Below are 15,538 nucleotides of genomic sequence, written 5' to 3' on the forward strand. Positions count from 1 at the left end.
GTGTGTGTTGCAGATAAAAAGGACCACTCCAGTTTGCTCTCTCTAGCCTTCTCCCTCTTCCCCTCCCCCTCCCCTTCCCTCTTCCCCTTTCCCCTTCTCCCTCTCTCCCTCACTCCCTCTTTCTCTCTCCTCCTCTCCCTCTTCCTCTCCAGCTCACTCCCCCATTTATCTATCTTTCCCTGTGCCTCCCCCACTTCTCTCTTGGCCCCCTCTCTCTGCCCTCATGCCTCTGCTCCCGTCTGCCTGTCTACATGTCCTCTTGTCTGTCTCTATTCCTTCCCAGGCCCTCACTCAGTAAACCTCTTTTACACCAGGTCTGTTGTGTGGCATAATTACTTAGGGGTACACCTTGGCATAGGTCTGTCAAAGGTACCCCCTTAGCCACACTATATTCCTAACACATGCCTCCAGAGCCTGCTCCACTGTGTTGCCCAGACAAGGTGCAGGGCCTGCTCTTCCAATAGTGAGGGACAAGCTATCCGGATCTCATGACCTTGGGGCCAGCTCTTCTGACTACCACAGGTGGAGAGGTGGGCATCACCCCTGGGCCCACTCCACCTCACAGCAAACGCATGGGGCTGGCTCACCTGGGCCCCCTTCCAGGGCCAACTCTACTGTGCTGCACAGGTGCAGGGCCTGCTTACCTGCTCTCCTGACCCAAGGGGGCCAGCTCTCCTGACTGTGTCTTGTTGCAAAGGGTGAAGTGGGGGAGGACATCATCCCCCACACTCGCCACAGAGAAGTGGCAGGGCCACCAGCTCTTTCTCTCTTGCTCCTGCCCTCTGGGCTGGGTCACCTGTGCCCCCTCCACCAAGGTCAGATCTACTGGGCCTATTGGTTTTTTTTTGGTTTTTTTTTTTTTTTTTTTGGTTTTTTTTTTTTTTTTTTTTTTTTCTTTTCCTTGTGTCTGTCCTATATAGACTGACATGAGGGACTGGTGTAAGGCAGGCAGCAGACGTTATGCATGAGATTGGGTGAGCTGAACATATTTTGGAGGGCACAATGCTGCTTAACACAGGTATTAGTTTGAATGTCCTTATTGCTATGAAACACTAAGTATCTAAATTATAAACTCTTAAAAAAAAAAAAAAAAAAAGGTTAAGAGTGCTTCTGGCAGAGGACCAGGTTCCGTTTCCAACCCCTACATCAAAGGGGTTCACAACTACTGCTAACCCCAGTTCCAGAGTATGATGCTCCAACACAGCTTTCTCATGAATTCACACACACACACATCACATCAATTTTTAAAGTAAAATACTTTAAAATTAAGTTTCTAAATAATTATTCAAAATTTCCCTTTTGATAATCTTTTGGGGTTTTCTTTTGTCATAATGAGTATTATTACAAAGCTGTCATCTTTGTGGCTATGGCTATAGTTTTCTATTTTTTTTGAGGATTACTGAGAGAAATTATGTTAATATTTTTATAACTTTTAATTCCCTTACTTAGGTTGTTTTCTCAACGTGATTGCTAATTTCTCATTCATATCTGGGACACTATAATATTACTCTACTAGATTCATGTGAATACTGGCTTTTGTCTCTCTCACTCACTCTCTCTCTCTTAAGGATTTATTTATTTTATTTATATGAGTACACTGTAACTGTCTTCAGACATAACAGAAGAGGCCATCAGATCACATTACAGATGGTTGTGAGCCACCATGTGGTTGCTGGGAATTGAACTCAGGACCTCTGAAAGATCAGTCAGTGCTCTTAACTACTGAGCCATCTCTCCAGCCCCTGGCTTTTATCTCTTAACCTTATTTTTTTTTTTTAACTTCTTTAAATGCAGGACTGCTGAAGACGAACACTTCTGCATTATGAGTTTTGTCATGGCAGGACTGGCCGTCAGAATCTCTCCTGCTACTGTAGGATATAGCATGTACCGTGTGCTTCCGTCAGTCCACAGCAAGGTCTGTGGGATGAACTCTGGAAGGCTCCAGTGGCTGGGCACTTTGATATCAGATGGTGTTTTACATATACCGATTTGGCTTTTAATCTATAACGTAGAAACTCTCATGGGCATGACTGCTGTTTTTCAGATAAGGAAACTAAAGCACAGACAAGTTTACATTAAGTGGTCCGGGTCCACTCCGCAGCAGATGGAGTTTGAGGATGGAGGTCTAGGCTAGAAACTGGCTGCAGGGACTTGGTTCTGATCTATTTGTTCCTTCATTTGTTCTGAGGAAAGCTCTATCTATGTACCCTGCCTGGCCTAGAACTTACTATGTAGAGCAAGCTGGCCTAAAACTCATAGGGGTCCACTCGCCTGTGCAGCCACCAGGCACATACTCAACGTATACACATATAGACAAAACACCCACACACATAAAAGTTAAAATTTTAATGAAAAACTATGCAGGGGGAGAGCAGACCTAGGAGGGCTGGGGATCAAGGATGATGAGGGTACGTTAGGTGAAATTCCCAAATAATAAAAACATTCTGTTTAGAATATATGCAGACTTACTTTGATTTTTATTCTTATCTATGTTGTTTGTGTACAGGTTCCTGTGGAGGCTGTAAGCCAGCGTTCATCTCCTGCAGCTCAGGCTACGAGCAGTTGAGTCCTCCGGAGTAGAAGCAAGCACTTTTAACATCTGTGCCATCTCTGCAACCCCACTTGTAAGAAGCTGTAGTCACCTGTTTTTATGTGAGTGTATGACTGAGAAGTAGTTTCTCTGTGAAGTTTCCCAACTTCGTATGTGCAGGCATTTGTTCTCACAAGAACCAAGAAGGCGTATTATGTTTTTATTACTTTGCTTGCTGTGTATCCCTGGATGGCCTTGAACTCTCTCCGTCTGCCCGCCTGGCCTCAGACTTGTGTTGTTCCTCCTGCCTCTGTTTCCTACATGCTTGCTCTGCAGGTGCCACCACAGCTGGGGAGGAGGAAGGCTTTGTACCTTGGTGTATGTTTCTGTTCCATATTGAAGTTGTCTTTCCCTGCTTGTGTTGACCCACCCCCAAACAGACCTCCACAAGGAAAGGCCTCAAACCAGAGCCCACCCTCTGCACAGCAGTGCACAGGTGTTCAATGTCGCTGAAGCACTGTGCCTAGACACTAGTGGCAAACATGCAATCTGTTAGGTTTATTTAACACACATGCACAATCACACATGAGAACACGCTAAAGGCCTGAGGGTGTACCTCAGTGGTAGAGCACGTACTGGCAGTCATTAGCTCCCAGGTTCAAATGTCCCCTCTTGTCTCTACACCAAAATGCAAACAGTTTTTAAGTGGACCGTGAAAGACGAAGTTCAAGATTCACAAGCATCCCTGACTAAAATGAATATTCTGGAGCTTAACAAACATATTATGTCTCCAACAAGTGCTAATAATCTTGATGATGTATATTCTTTTAATGTACACTCTTTTAATATGTCAATGCTTTAAGGAATCAAAGTCATAGAATTTGGTGGTGCACACCTTCAATCCCAGTGCTCTGATAGTGGAGGCAGCTGTATCAGGAATCCAAGATCAGCCCTGGCTACAGTAAGAAAAAAGAAAAAGATAGAAATGAAAACCCCTCCAGTTCCTGTCTTCACAAGGGTAAAGTAAGTAAATGACCACATTTCTGAAATATTATTGTTAAATGTCTAAGTAGACCGTGAATATACAAAACCAGAGTTTACACAGTGCTCCCATGACTCAGAACTTAGGAAGCATTTCTTATGAGTTGTGTACAGCTGTCACTACATGAGACATAAAACCACAGCGCAACTGAGATGATGATCTCATGTGTCACGGTCAATGAATCTGTCACTGAGATGATCAATGAGGCTCCAGCAGGGGTCAGTGCCACCAGGTTCAACACTAGAGGAAGTGTGTGTGAGAGAGAACAAGTATATGAGTGTGTATGAGTGTGTGTATGAGACTGTGTGTGTGAGTGTGTGTGTGAGAGAGAGTGTATGTATGAGTGTGTGTGTGTGTGTATGACTGTGTATGTGTGAGCAAGTATATCAGTGTTTGAGTTCTGTAACTGTGTGAGTGTGTGTGAGTTTGGGAATGTATATGACTCTGTGTGTGTGTGTGTGTGTGTGTGTGTGTAGCTAAATAAGACTGACTGTCCTGGAACTCATTGTATATCTTCCTTAAACTCACCAAGATCTACCTGCCTCTGCCTTTGAAGGGCTGAGATTAAAGTCATGTCTCACAATGAAAGTACTGCTTTACGAACACAAAGAATTCTATAGTAAAACATATTAATTTAAGTGCTGTCTCTACCAAAAAATAATCTGGGCTCCCTGAAAAAATGGCTAGTTGAGGTTAAAAGTAGGCCTATGTCACTGTTTTCAGGAGGTAAGAAAGTGTTCAGGTTTGCACTGAGGAGCAGTGAGGTGGCTCAGCATTGGAGGCACATGCTAAGCCTGAGGACTGGAGGTCAGCCCCCGGAACGTGTGGTCAAAGGAGAAAACTGACTTGTCTGACACGCGTTCGGTGGCATGAACACTCCCTATGCAACCACCAAATAAATGTAATTTTAATTTTTTTAAAGTAAATGCAATTTCTTTAAAAAAATAAATAAATAAATAACTACAGAAGGAGGCTGGAGAGATGGCTCGGAGGTTAAGGGCTCTTCCAGAGGTCCTGCGTTCAATTCCCAGCAACTACATGGTGGATCACAACCATCTGTAATGGGATCTGATGCCCTCTTCTGGTGTATCTGCAGACAGTGACAGTGTACTCACATACATTAAATAAATAAATCTTTTTTTTTTTAAAAAAATAACTACAGAAAACACATGGAACAAGGAAAAAGCGGGGGTCTACGAAAATAGTCTTTGGATGACTAATCTTAGAATAATTTAAGCATGTACCATACAATAAAAAAAATGAGGGACAGTAACCAGGTATAGTGTGACATGTGTCTTTGATTCCAGCACTTGGAAGGCAGAGGCAGGCAGATCTCTAGGAGTTTGAAGTCAGCCAGGGTTACAAGTAAGACCCCATCTTCCAAAAATTAAAAATAAAATTAAAATAAATACTTTAAAATTCTGGAAGATATGCATAGGTGTATTCGTTGGGGTTTGTCTGTGTAATGAAATATCTAAGCAAAATGACTTTGGGGGGAAGATTTGGGCTCATGGCTACAGCCTCACCAGAGCTCCCATCTGACCGTGGCTGGGAGAACATGGTGGGGCAGAGCCCTTCACATCATGGTGGTCGGGAATCTGTACTAGTAGCTTTTGGTTTGGTTTAGTTTTTGCTTTTCTGCCTTATTCCATAGTGTTGCCACATTCAGAGCAAGCTTCCCCCTTGCTTAACCCTCTCTCTGCCCACACAGACATACCCATCGGGACATTTTACTGATTTCCTGGGTGCTGTCAGTTCCATCGAGTTGACTGTCAAGTTTGAATATAATCTTTTCACAGAAGTGACTTGAGCGTCTGAGCTTGTGATGTCCCAGTAGGGTCTTAGGACAGATGGTCCTTGATGCTGAGGGACATGTTCGTCAGAATAAAATAATATAGGAAGCTTACTGTATTCATTCTGAGTACAGGCTCAAAACCCTCAATGCAAAGGTAAGGCTCCCAGCATGACCCAGCAACACTGTGGGGACATCATTAAAATTAAGTAACAGCAACAATAACAAAGACCAAAAGCACTTTCTTTTTCTGATTTTCTAATATTTATCTAAGTTGTATCGAATGCTTTCTTAGATGTGTTACCTTAAAAAAATAAATAAACTTGTTGGCTATTACTATAGTCAAGCAGTAACAGATATCTCAATGTTGAATTATCTCATAGGTTTTTATATAAAAGATGGGGCCAGAGACTTATCAGACCTTACAGTGTTGAATTATCTTACAGCTCTTGATATAAAACAAAAGATGAATAGAGAGTCGTCATGTGACCTGAAATATAACAAACAAAAGTACCTAACCATGTGACATCACAGAGAAATCAGGGCCAAAGCCTTAAACGAGGACATATCAGTATTTATTTTTACTTTAATTAATTCATCATGGAAGCAGATGCATAAGGATGAGGAATTCAGAACCAGCCCCGGGTCCATAGCAAGTTCAAGGTCAACCTGGGTCACAGACGACCTAAGAGAGGTCTAAACAAACAAACATACGAATACACAAATACATGGAGAGGATTGAACATTTTTAAAATTTAAAGCTTTGCCACAAAGCAGCCTGCTTTGTGAAAGGAAGGCTCTGCTAAACATGTTAATAAAGGCTACATAACTTCATGTATCTGGAAATCCTGAACATACCTGTGTCCAAACATAAAAGCCAAAGAGACAAAAATGAACAGTGTATCACACTTTAAAGACATTTGCCCTTCTCCATCTATGTTTGACAAAATGCAGAATCAACAAGTTAAATGGATCATGGAGGCTGTAATAGACTAATGAACAAGTTTATAAAGCAGGATGCAGGTTCTCCCCAAAGTCAAAAGGCAATCATCAGACTCCGGGTTGTGGGGGTGGGGGTATGAACTAGCCCAAACTGGAAGATAATCATAACATTTCAGAGAAAAATTATGTAAAGTACATTCTCTGACTATAATACATCAAGACAAAAATCAGTAATGGGATTTTCAGTTCTAACCTTTTAAACGTGTAGGGTGTTTCGCTTGCATGTACATCTGTGTATGGAATGCGTAATGGTGAAACCAGAGAGAGAGAGCATTGAATCCCCCGGAACTGGAGTTACAGAGTTGTGAGCTGCCATGTGGATGCTGGGAACGGCGTCTGGGTCTCTGGAAGGGCAGCCAGTGCTCTTAAGCACTGAATCATTCCTCCAGCCCAGGAGATTTTCAGTTTTAAATAACCAGAGTTTAGCCTTTAGGCTACAGAGGCCTGGGAACATTAAGATAGATCACACGTAGGCAAGATCCAGATACTAATGGTAACTTCCTGTCACTGTTCTCTTCGTGGATAGCTATGTACTCAGGCACAAGTTACCAACTGAGTTCTACTGTGCAGGAAAACAATGGAGAAAGTAATGAATAAACTTTGTTATTAACCTTAGTGAATTGATAGAGTTTAGTGGCATGCTACTCAGGGTGGGATAGGATATTCTCACAGAACTCATTCTCCAGCGCCCCCCCAACTATACCATTATATATCATATAGCCACTGAAATTAAGAAAAAGGAAATTCCCTGGGCGAGGAGGCTCACACCTTTAACCCCAGCACTTAGGAGGCAGAGGCAGGCAGATCTCAGAGAGTTTGAGGCCAGCCTGGTTTACAGAGTGAGTTTCAGGACAACCAGGGCTATGTCTCAAAAAACAAACGAATGAGCAAAAAAAAACAACTTGAAGAGAACAAGTACTTTACTCATGAGTAGATACCAGGTAAGGACGGGTAGAAAAAAAAAAAATGAACTAAATCACCCTTCTGAACTCATATTCCAGAGGGGCCAGGGACTTTTTGGAGCAGACACCTCATGCTATGCCAGCCCACACCCACTGTGGCTTCACCCTCCATTTCAAGTGCTGTACCTAAGGGTGTTCTGTTCCTGGCAGCCAGCCAGCTGGGGATTTGTTCTTTCCTGGTGACAACGCCTGGCCTCGCTATCAGCCTTCACAACTGACTGTAGCTCTGAGTCTTGACTGCTACCAAGGAGACATCCTGCCCTGAGGACCCGAAATTCATTAGAAGTTTGTTATTTTAGTTGTGACTCATTCTCGAAATTTTCCTCTACTTGGGTTGATGCTAGAGGCCTCTGCACTGTGACTTTCCAAACGAAACACCTGAACGGAGACCAGAGGCAGAGTGGCGATGGCTGCTTCCGGCTTTGTCCTCTCTAGCTCTGTGGAAGTTTCCTTAGGATTCCCAGGACCACCCTGGCTAGCATTAGTCCCACCGGTAGGACATGGTCTTTTATTTCTTCTTTCTTTAGGAGGTACAGTTACACACACTGTAGGAGAGCAGTAGCCGTGAGAGAGGTGCAGTACTGCCTGCAGTCTTTTCAGCCCAGTCTCACACTCCCTCCAAGACCCTAAGTTCTGAATCTCCTGCCCGCACTGGGCTTACCGGTGCGTGCGCACCGCCATGCCTGGTTAGGCAGCGCTGGAAATGGCACCCAGAGACTTAACACAACAGGCAAGCACTCTACCGAACCCTTACTCCCCAGTCCCCTACTCCATTTCTTGTATTTTAAAAAGTGGTTAATTATTTAACAAGAACTCTACTGCATTAATATTTTTCTCATTTTTTCACTCTGATTTTATATCATACACACACATAGTCAAAGTTTTCTTTCTATTTTATTAAGAGATGTTTAAATTTGGGGGGATTTTTGGAAGGCAGGGTCTCCCTGTGTAATCCACACTGGCCCCAAACTCCAAAACCTCCAGCCTTAGCCCCCCTCCCCCCCCCCCCCATGCTGAAATTAAAAGCATAAGCCACAACACCTTATATTTTATTTCCTAAAGAGTGGAGGCAACTGTGAATTTTTTTTTCTTGGTATAGTCTTTAAATTTTTCTTAATTAGATGTAATTAATTTGTGTGTGTTTTACCTACATATCTGTGTTACAGTGTTGCATGTGCATGCTTGGTACCCTGAAACTGGAGTTATGGATGGTTGTGAACCATTGTGTGGGTGCTGGGAATTGAACCCCAATGCTCTGTAGGAGCAGCCAGCACTCTCAACCTTTAGCTGTTTCTCCAGCCCCCCGGATCCGGTCTTGCCTTTGCAATATCTGTTTTCATCTATATTGTATCTTATTACTGTTTTCATCTATATTGAATTTTATTACTTTTTTTGTCAGAATTTCACACACAGCCGAGGCTGGTTTCTGACAGCCTCTTGCCAGTACTTCCAGGCATAACTCCCAAGTTCCTAAGGTTCTGTGATACTTACACATTAGTTATATATAAGTATATTTAAGTAACTTGCATATTTAAGTAAACTTGTGTTTTCTTCTTTTGTATGAAGTTGGATGTCTTACTCACTCCCCTCTCTCTCCTCCCTGCCCTGCTCAGTCTTTCTTCCTGAGTCCTGGGAGTGAAGGCATACATATGACACCATGCCTGGCTTCTGTTATACTCTGTTCGTTAAATTGGTTGGCTGTATATTTGGTTATTCTTCTATTTTTATTCTTTCTGAGGCCTTTTATCTCCAAGTATGAGCGTGGTGGACAAAATCCCCCATTTCTACTAGTTGGAAGGAAGCGTTAATACTTTGTTGTATTTTTCCTTTTTTTGTGTGTGTAAACTTTCTACAAAGTTTTAATAAGATAATGAATAGTTCTACATAGCAAAAAAACAAACAAAAAAAAAAAAACAAAAAAAACCCTTTAGTATGAAGAAGATTTTTGAGGATTTTATTAGTTTTATTCTTTTTTGGTGACTTCACTGAATAATTTTTAACGATATTTCTAAGTCTCAGTTCTTTCCATCTTAGTTTTCAATACTTGTTCCAGTCTTCATTTGCCTAAACAACATTTTAGACATTTATGCGCTGTTCCATAGTTATAATTAAGTATTTGTGCTTTGCTATTGTATCAGTTCTAGATGTTTTAAACTCCACAAAAGCGTCATTTTTAGCATCTTATCCACATTATTTGCTGCAGACACAGAAGGAGACTTGAAAAGAGAACTGAATTCTCTGCCACAAAGGCCTCCTCCTTCCTCAGAAGAAATGGTCTCAATACCCTTAGTCCCATAGATATCTGAGGTGGTTGGAATAGAATGCCGCTCATGGTTTCCGGCCTCTGAACACTCCGTCCCAGATGCTGGTACTGTCTGGGTAGGTTTAGGTATGGCCTTGCTGGAGGAAGGATGTCCCCAGGTGCAGGCTTTGATGTTCAAGAGCCATGTAGCTTTCCCCATTAGTGGTCCTGCTCATGTCTGTAGTTCAAGGTAGGAATCCAGTCACTGTGCCTACCGCTGCCTTACTGCCTTGACAGGGCTGCCTTACTGCCTTGACAGGATGGTGACAGACTCTCATCCCTCGGAAACATACTCCCCAATAAACCAACCCTTCCTTCTCTAAGTCCCCTGGGCCATGGAGGTTTTATCACAGCAATTTAACAGTAACTAGTACCGTGCTTTCTGTTGGTTTTTTTTTTTTTCTTCTAGACTTATTCTAAATCAGCACTGTTTTTACTAAAATCATGAAGTGTTAATTTAATATTATTGGTTTTGTGGTACTGGCAGCTGAACTTAGTCCTTGAATATGATAAGTGAGTACCTACCACTGTATTCCTGGTTCTTGTTTGTATTTCTTAATTGCCCTTTTCCTTTTATAGGAAGAAAATTCTCATACCGAGTTGGATAGTTTTTGTAATTCTTCATACCCGGAAATGCCTTTCCCATCTTCTCTCACTTTGGTGCTAGGCAAGTTACAGAAATCAAGCATCAGGGTTGGGGATGTGGTAGCATGCTTGCCCAGCATGCAACCAGGTCTGCGTTCAATCCCCAGCACTGAGTAAAATGGTGTGGTACTGCACACGTAGAATCCCAGCTCTCAGGAGGTAGAGACGGGAAGATCTCTGAAGTTCAAGGTATTTACTGCATAGTGAATTTGAGGCCATCCTGGGCTACATGTGCACCTTTCTCAAAAAGTAAAATTGTAGAAATTACTTGCAAAATCTCCTTGGAAGGGGGTTACTGAGAAGAAAAGGAGAGGCTCAAAGGAGAGCCTTTCATTACCTTTGATTGCCCCTGGGCCCTTGAGTTGGTTATTTATTGTTATTTAACAGTCCTAGAGCTTGGCAGCCAAAAGCAACACCCGTTTTATTATCATCAATGATTGTATGTGTTTACTGGGTCTGTTGGGCCAGTTCTTAGCCGCCTGTGATGTGGGCTGCATCTGGGCATTTGGCTAGGCGGGGCTGTTTTAGTGGCTCCTTCCCAGGGCTGGCAGCGACACAGGCTGGCAGCTGGCAGCTCAGCGGGGCTGTTGGCTTGGCCTGTCTGTGTGTGTGGCTTGTGCTTTTCACAGCATGGCAGCTGGGTTCCCAGAGTCCCCAGAGCAGTAAGCAGAGACTGCCAGACCTCTCACAGGCTGGGTCTGGAGAGCTTGGGCCTTCCTGGGAAGGCTCACCTCTGTGGTCCTGAAAGGGCTGTGGTACCTTTCAGCATCACGTTCAGTTCTGCTCAGTTTGCTTTCCTGTCTTTGCTGTTCTCTTGTCCTTTCATTGGCTTGGGTCTTTGTTTGTTTTTGTCTTTGTGACTTTTATTAGTAGACTCGTGTTCGTGGCATTATTTTGGAAGGCTATGGAGTATTTCGGAGGAAGTAGATCACTAAGGGTGGACCTGAGGGTTTAATGGTTCTGCCCATGTTCTATTTACTCTCTGATTTCTGACACAATGTGACTCCAGCCCCAGTACCCTTCCTTCCACGATACCTGTACCCATTTGTAAAACATAAGCCAAAATAAACCCTTCAACCCTTAAGTTATTTTCTGTCGGGTACTTTGTTACAGGGTCCAGAGAATAAGTAAAGGCCAGGTGTGGTGGTGTGCGCATCTCCTATCACAGTACTCAAGGGCAGGTAAATCGTTGTGAATTTGAGGCAATCCATCCATGCAGCCATGGGTACCACAGCTCCTTATGAAGTAAACACAGGTGTGTTTGTTTCGTGGTTTTCCAGACTGCCCTTTGCTCTGGGCCTTTGGTGAGGATGGCTAATGGCAGCAGGAGCAGAGAAAAGGACAGAAATTCCGGGTCAGGCCCACAGTCCCCTTCAGTGGTATTCTATTGATCTATTAATCTCGTAAAGATCCCGACCAGGCCCTGTCCCAGAATTTCACAGTGTGTAGCAATAGCACTCCCAATGTAAAACCTCGGCAGGATGTCTAAGTTCTATTGGGCATCATCAGCCAGCTACAAGCCTTAGTCTTTCTGAGACCTTCAGTAGGTAGTTTCATACCAGAAAATAATACAAACTATATATATTGTATGTACATATCCATATATACATAAATACACATGTATAATATACATACATATGCATATATACATAAATACACATATATAATATACATACATATGCATATATACATAAATGCACATATATAATATACATACATATGCATATATACATAAATGCACACACATATATGTTGGGAGCAACCTTGCTTATGCACTGAAGGCCTAAATTAACCATAGGCCTGAGTCAGCCATACATGCCTATGAACACAAAGTCTTGGTCTCTGTGGGAAAACACTGACCCTAGAACAGATAGCTATAGACCTTGGGGACTGGTAGCCTTGGTGGAAAACTACCAGCCTGGATAAGAGCAAGTAGTCATAGACCTTATGGATAGTTAGCTCTGGTAGAAAGTACCAGCTTAGATAAGAACAAATGAATCATAGCGTCATAATGACCTGTTCCGTGCTTCTTCACCCAGCCAAAACCCTGTTCTGGAAGATATCTGTACTCCCCCTGAGATCACCTATGCTCCTGTGCCGTCCCCGTCCCCACATCCTGCCTCTATGTGTATATAACCCCTGTGTGAAAAAAATAAAATTACGATTTGGTCAGACTCTAGACAGGCCATCGTTCTTTGCATTCCCCTGTCTTCCAGCTCTCTTTTCCAGGTCCCCTGGATCCTAGTTCATTGCCACGCAGGCCGGGGCATGCATACACACACATACACATATACACACACACACATATACATATACACATATATACATATATATATATGTGTGTGTGTATCTATACATACATATATACACACAGATACACACACATAGATACACACATATACGTAGATATATGTGTATCTATACATACATATATACACACATATATACACACACATATACACACACATATATATACACATATATATGTGTATATATATGTGTGTGTATCTATATATACATATATACATATAGATACACACACATATATATACACATATATACATATAGATACACACAGACACACACATAGATACACACACATATATATACACATATATACGTGTATGTATCTATGTGTGTGTATCTATAGATACAGACTCATACACATATACATATATATGTGTGTGTATCTATACATACATATATACACAGATACACACACATAGATACACACACATATATATACACGTATGTGTGTGTATCTATATATACATATAGATATACACACACACACACATATATATATATAAAATAGCTATCTTCAGACACACGAGAAAAATCCCATTACAGATGGTTGTGAGCCACCATGTGATTGCTGAGAATTGAACTCAGAACCTCTGAAAGAGCAGTCAGTGCTCTTAACTGCTGATCCATCTCTCCGGGCCCCTGCTTTTGGAGACAAAAGTCTATGGTGGTTTGAATATGCTTGGACGATAGGAAGTTGCACTATTAGGAGGTGTGTGGCCTTACTGGAGGAGGTGTGGCCTTATTGGAGGAAGTGTGTCATTGTGGGGGTGGGGTCTAAGGTACTGTGCTCAGTCTCCGCCCAGTGTGAAAGAGAGACCGCCCTCTTCCTGGCTGTCTGCTGAGTAGTTTTCTGGCTGCCTCGGATTGCAATGTAGAATTCTTGGCTCCTCCGTTTTATACTTGCCTGGTGCTGCCATGCTTCCTGGACGATAATGGACTAACTCTGCCTCTAAAACTGTAAGGCAGTCCCCACTAAATGTTGTCTTTTATAAGAGTTGCCTTCTTCATGGAGTCTCTTCACAGCAATGGAAACTCTAAGACAAGATTTCCCTGTGTATCCTTTATCTTTGTCTTATAACTTAGTATGTAGACCAGGATGGCCCTGGACTCAGAGATATCCACCTATGTCTGCCTTCAGAGTATTAGGATTAAAGGTGTATGCCACCACGCCTGCCTTTATTATTATTATTATTAATAATTTATTTTTATTTTATGTGTTTGAGTGGTTTGCCTGAGAGTACGAATATGTATCACATGCGTGTCTGGTACCTACTGAAGCCAGAAGAGGGCACCTGTTTTTACTGGGGCTGGAGGACATCAACCCCTGGGACTGGGGTGCTGAAGTGTTATAAGCAGCCATGAGGATGCTGGGAACCGAACCCTTATCTCTAACCCCCAAAATGCTTTTCTTGCAGAAGTCATTAAAATCACATTTTTAAGAAGGAATAGACAGTACATACTGATGTGTTTATTAAAAGATAAAGAGATACATGACATGTTCTGTGGGTGTGTGGTGACTTATGGGGAAAGGGGATGTCTCAGCGGGCCCATGCCAAGGCATCCATCCCTTCCCCTTGAGGGACCAGCCACCCTGTAGTATAGAATAGTTTATTCAGGGCATGGGGAAGGGTGTTAAGAGGGTAGTAGAGGCAGGGAAAGGCAGAGAAGGAGAGAGAGCAGAGAAGTAGAGGCTGGCCATGAGCACGTGGAGAGAGAGGGAAGGGACAAAGGGACAGAGGAATCAAGATCAAGAGAGAGCAAGAGAGGGAGGAGAGGGCAAGCAGCCTCTTTCATAGTGGGCCAGACCTACCTGGCTGTTGCCAGGTAACTGTGGGGGTGGAGTTTAGACAGAATGCTAACAGATACAACAGTGATAACTATTTATCCCTGTTTGATTAAATAGAATATTTGTCGCAGATTTATATCAAAACTCCTCCAACTCACAGAGATCCACCTGCCTCTGTGTCGTGAGTGCTGGGATCAAAGGTGTATACTGCTACAGTGTTTTTCACGGCTCTTTCCAGTGAGGGCCCAAGTTCATGGTTGCTGCTGCTGGTTTCAGGAATGTTCCCACCTCACTTAATCTTAAAACTCTGGCTGATGAGATGGCTCTCTCTCTTTCTCTAGGTCAAACCTCCTGCTCTGTTCTTCATCCTCTCCGTCACGTCACGAATGGTAGCTCCTGCCCAAATTCCCCTCCCGGATCTGCAAAGTAAGTTTCCTTTCTTTCAACCTTTATGCTAGGGGGCTGGAGATAAGCTCTAAGTGAGAGAGGTCTCCGCACTCTGCTCACACGCTGCTCTTGCAGAGGACCTGAGTTCAGTTCCCAGCCCCGACTCTGGGTTGCTCACAGCTGTTTGTACAATCATCCAGTAACTCCAGCTCCGGGGAGAGGGAACCCCTCTGGCCTCCATGAGAACCACACACACATATGCATAACACACACACACACACACACACACACACACACACACACAATTAAAAAGAAATCTTTTACTGGAGCTGGGAGTGGGGTGGGGAACTCAGAACTCAGTTCCGGCCTTCACAGGACGATTAACCAAACAAAGGCTTTAGTCACAGGTGCATTCAGGTGCTTAAATGATGTCATCAAGATTGTGTTTCCCACTCTTCCTCTCGGGTTTATTTGTCTCTGTTTCTCTTTGCCTGTGGCCTCATTCTCTTCTGACCCAAATATGCACCTCAGACATTACAGGGAAGAAGGTTCCTACCTGCCCCTGTCATATAAATAGCCTATGCTTCGGATGTAGACCCTCCCCCGATTTCCCAGAAAACCTCTTGGAAGAGATTCTATCGGACTTGCTTGGGACAGTGCCCAGTTGCACAGTGTAAATAAACATGGCTGGGTTGGCATGATTGGTTGGGGCGGATTGTGTATCCGCTTCAGTAGCTGGTCTCACAGTGGTCTTTTGGGATCTGGGAAGACACATTCTCTAGG

General features: G+C 43.1%; 1 long non-coding RNA gene across 1 annotated transcript in view; it reads left to right on the plus strand.

Moving 5' to 3' along the window:
- The first annotated feature begins 13,388 nt into the window (after nt 1–13,388).
- Nucleotides 13,389–15,538, plus strand: part of LOC143435437 (uncharacterized) — a 14,610-nt gene continuing 12,460 nt past the window's right edge. Inside the window, exons 1-2 of the long non-coding RNA XR_013105750.1 lie at nt 13,389–13,539; nt 14,710–14,794. This is a non-coding gene — a long non-coding RNA (uncharacterized LOC143435437). The remainder of the gene's footprint in view (nt 13,540–14,709; nt 14,795–15,538) is intronic.

The sequence above is a fragment of the Arvicanthis niloticus genome, chromosome 21, assembly GCF_011762505.2.
Source record: "Arvicanthis niloticus isolate mArvNil1 chromosome 21, mArvNil1.pat.X, whole genome shotgun sequence".
In the NCBI taxonomy this organism is placed as follows: Eukaryota; Metazoa; Chordata; class Mammalia; order Rodentia; family Muridae; genus Arvicanthis; species Arvicanthis niloticus.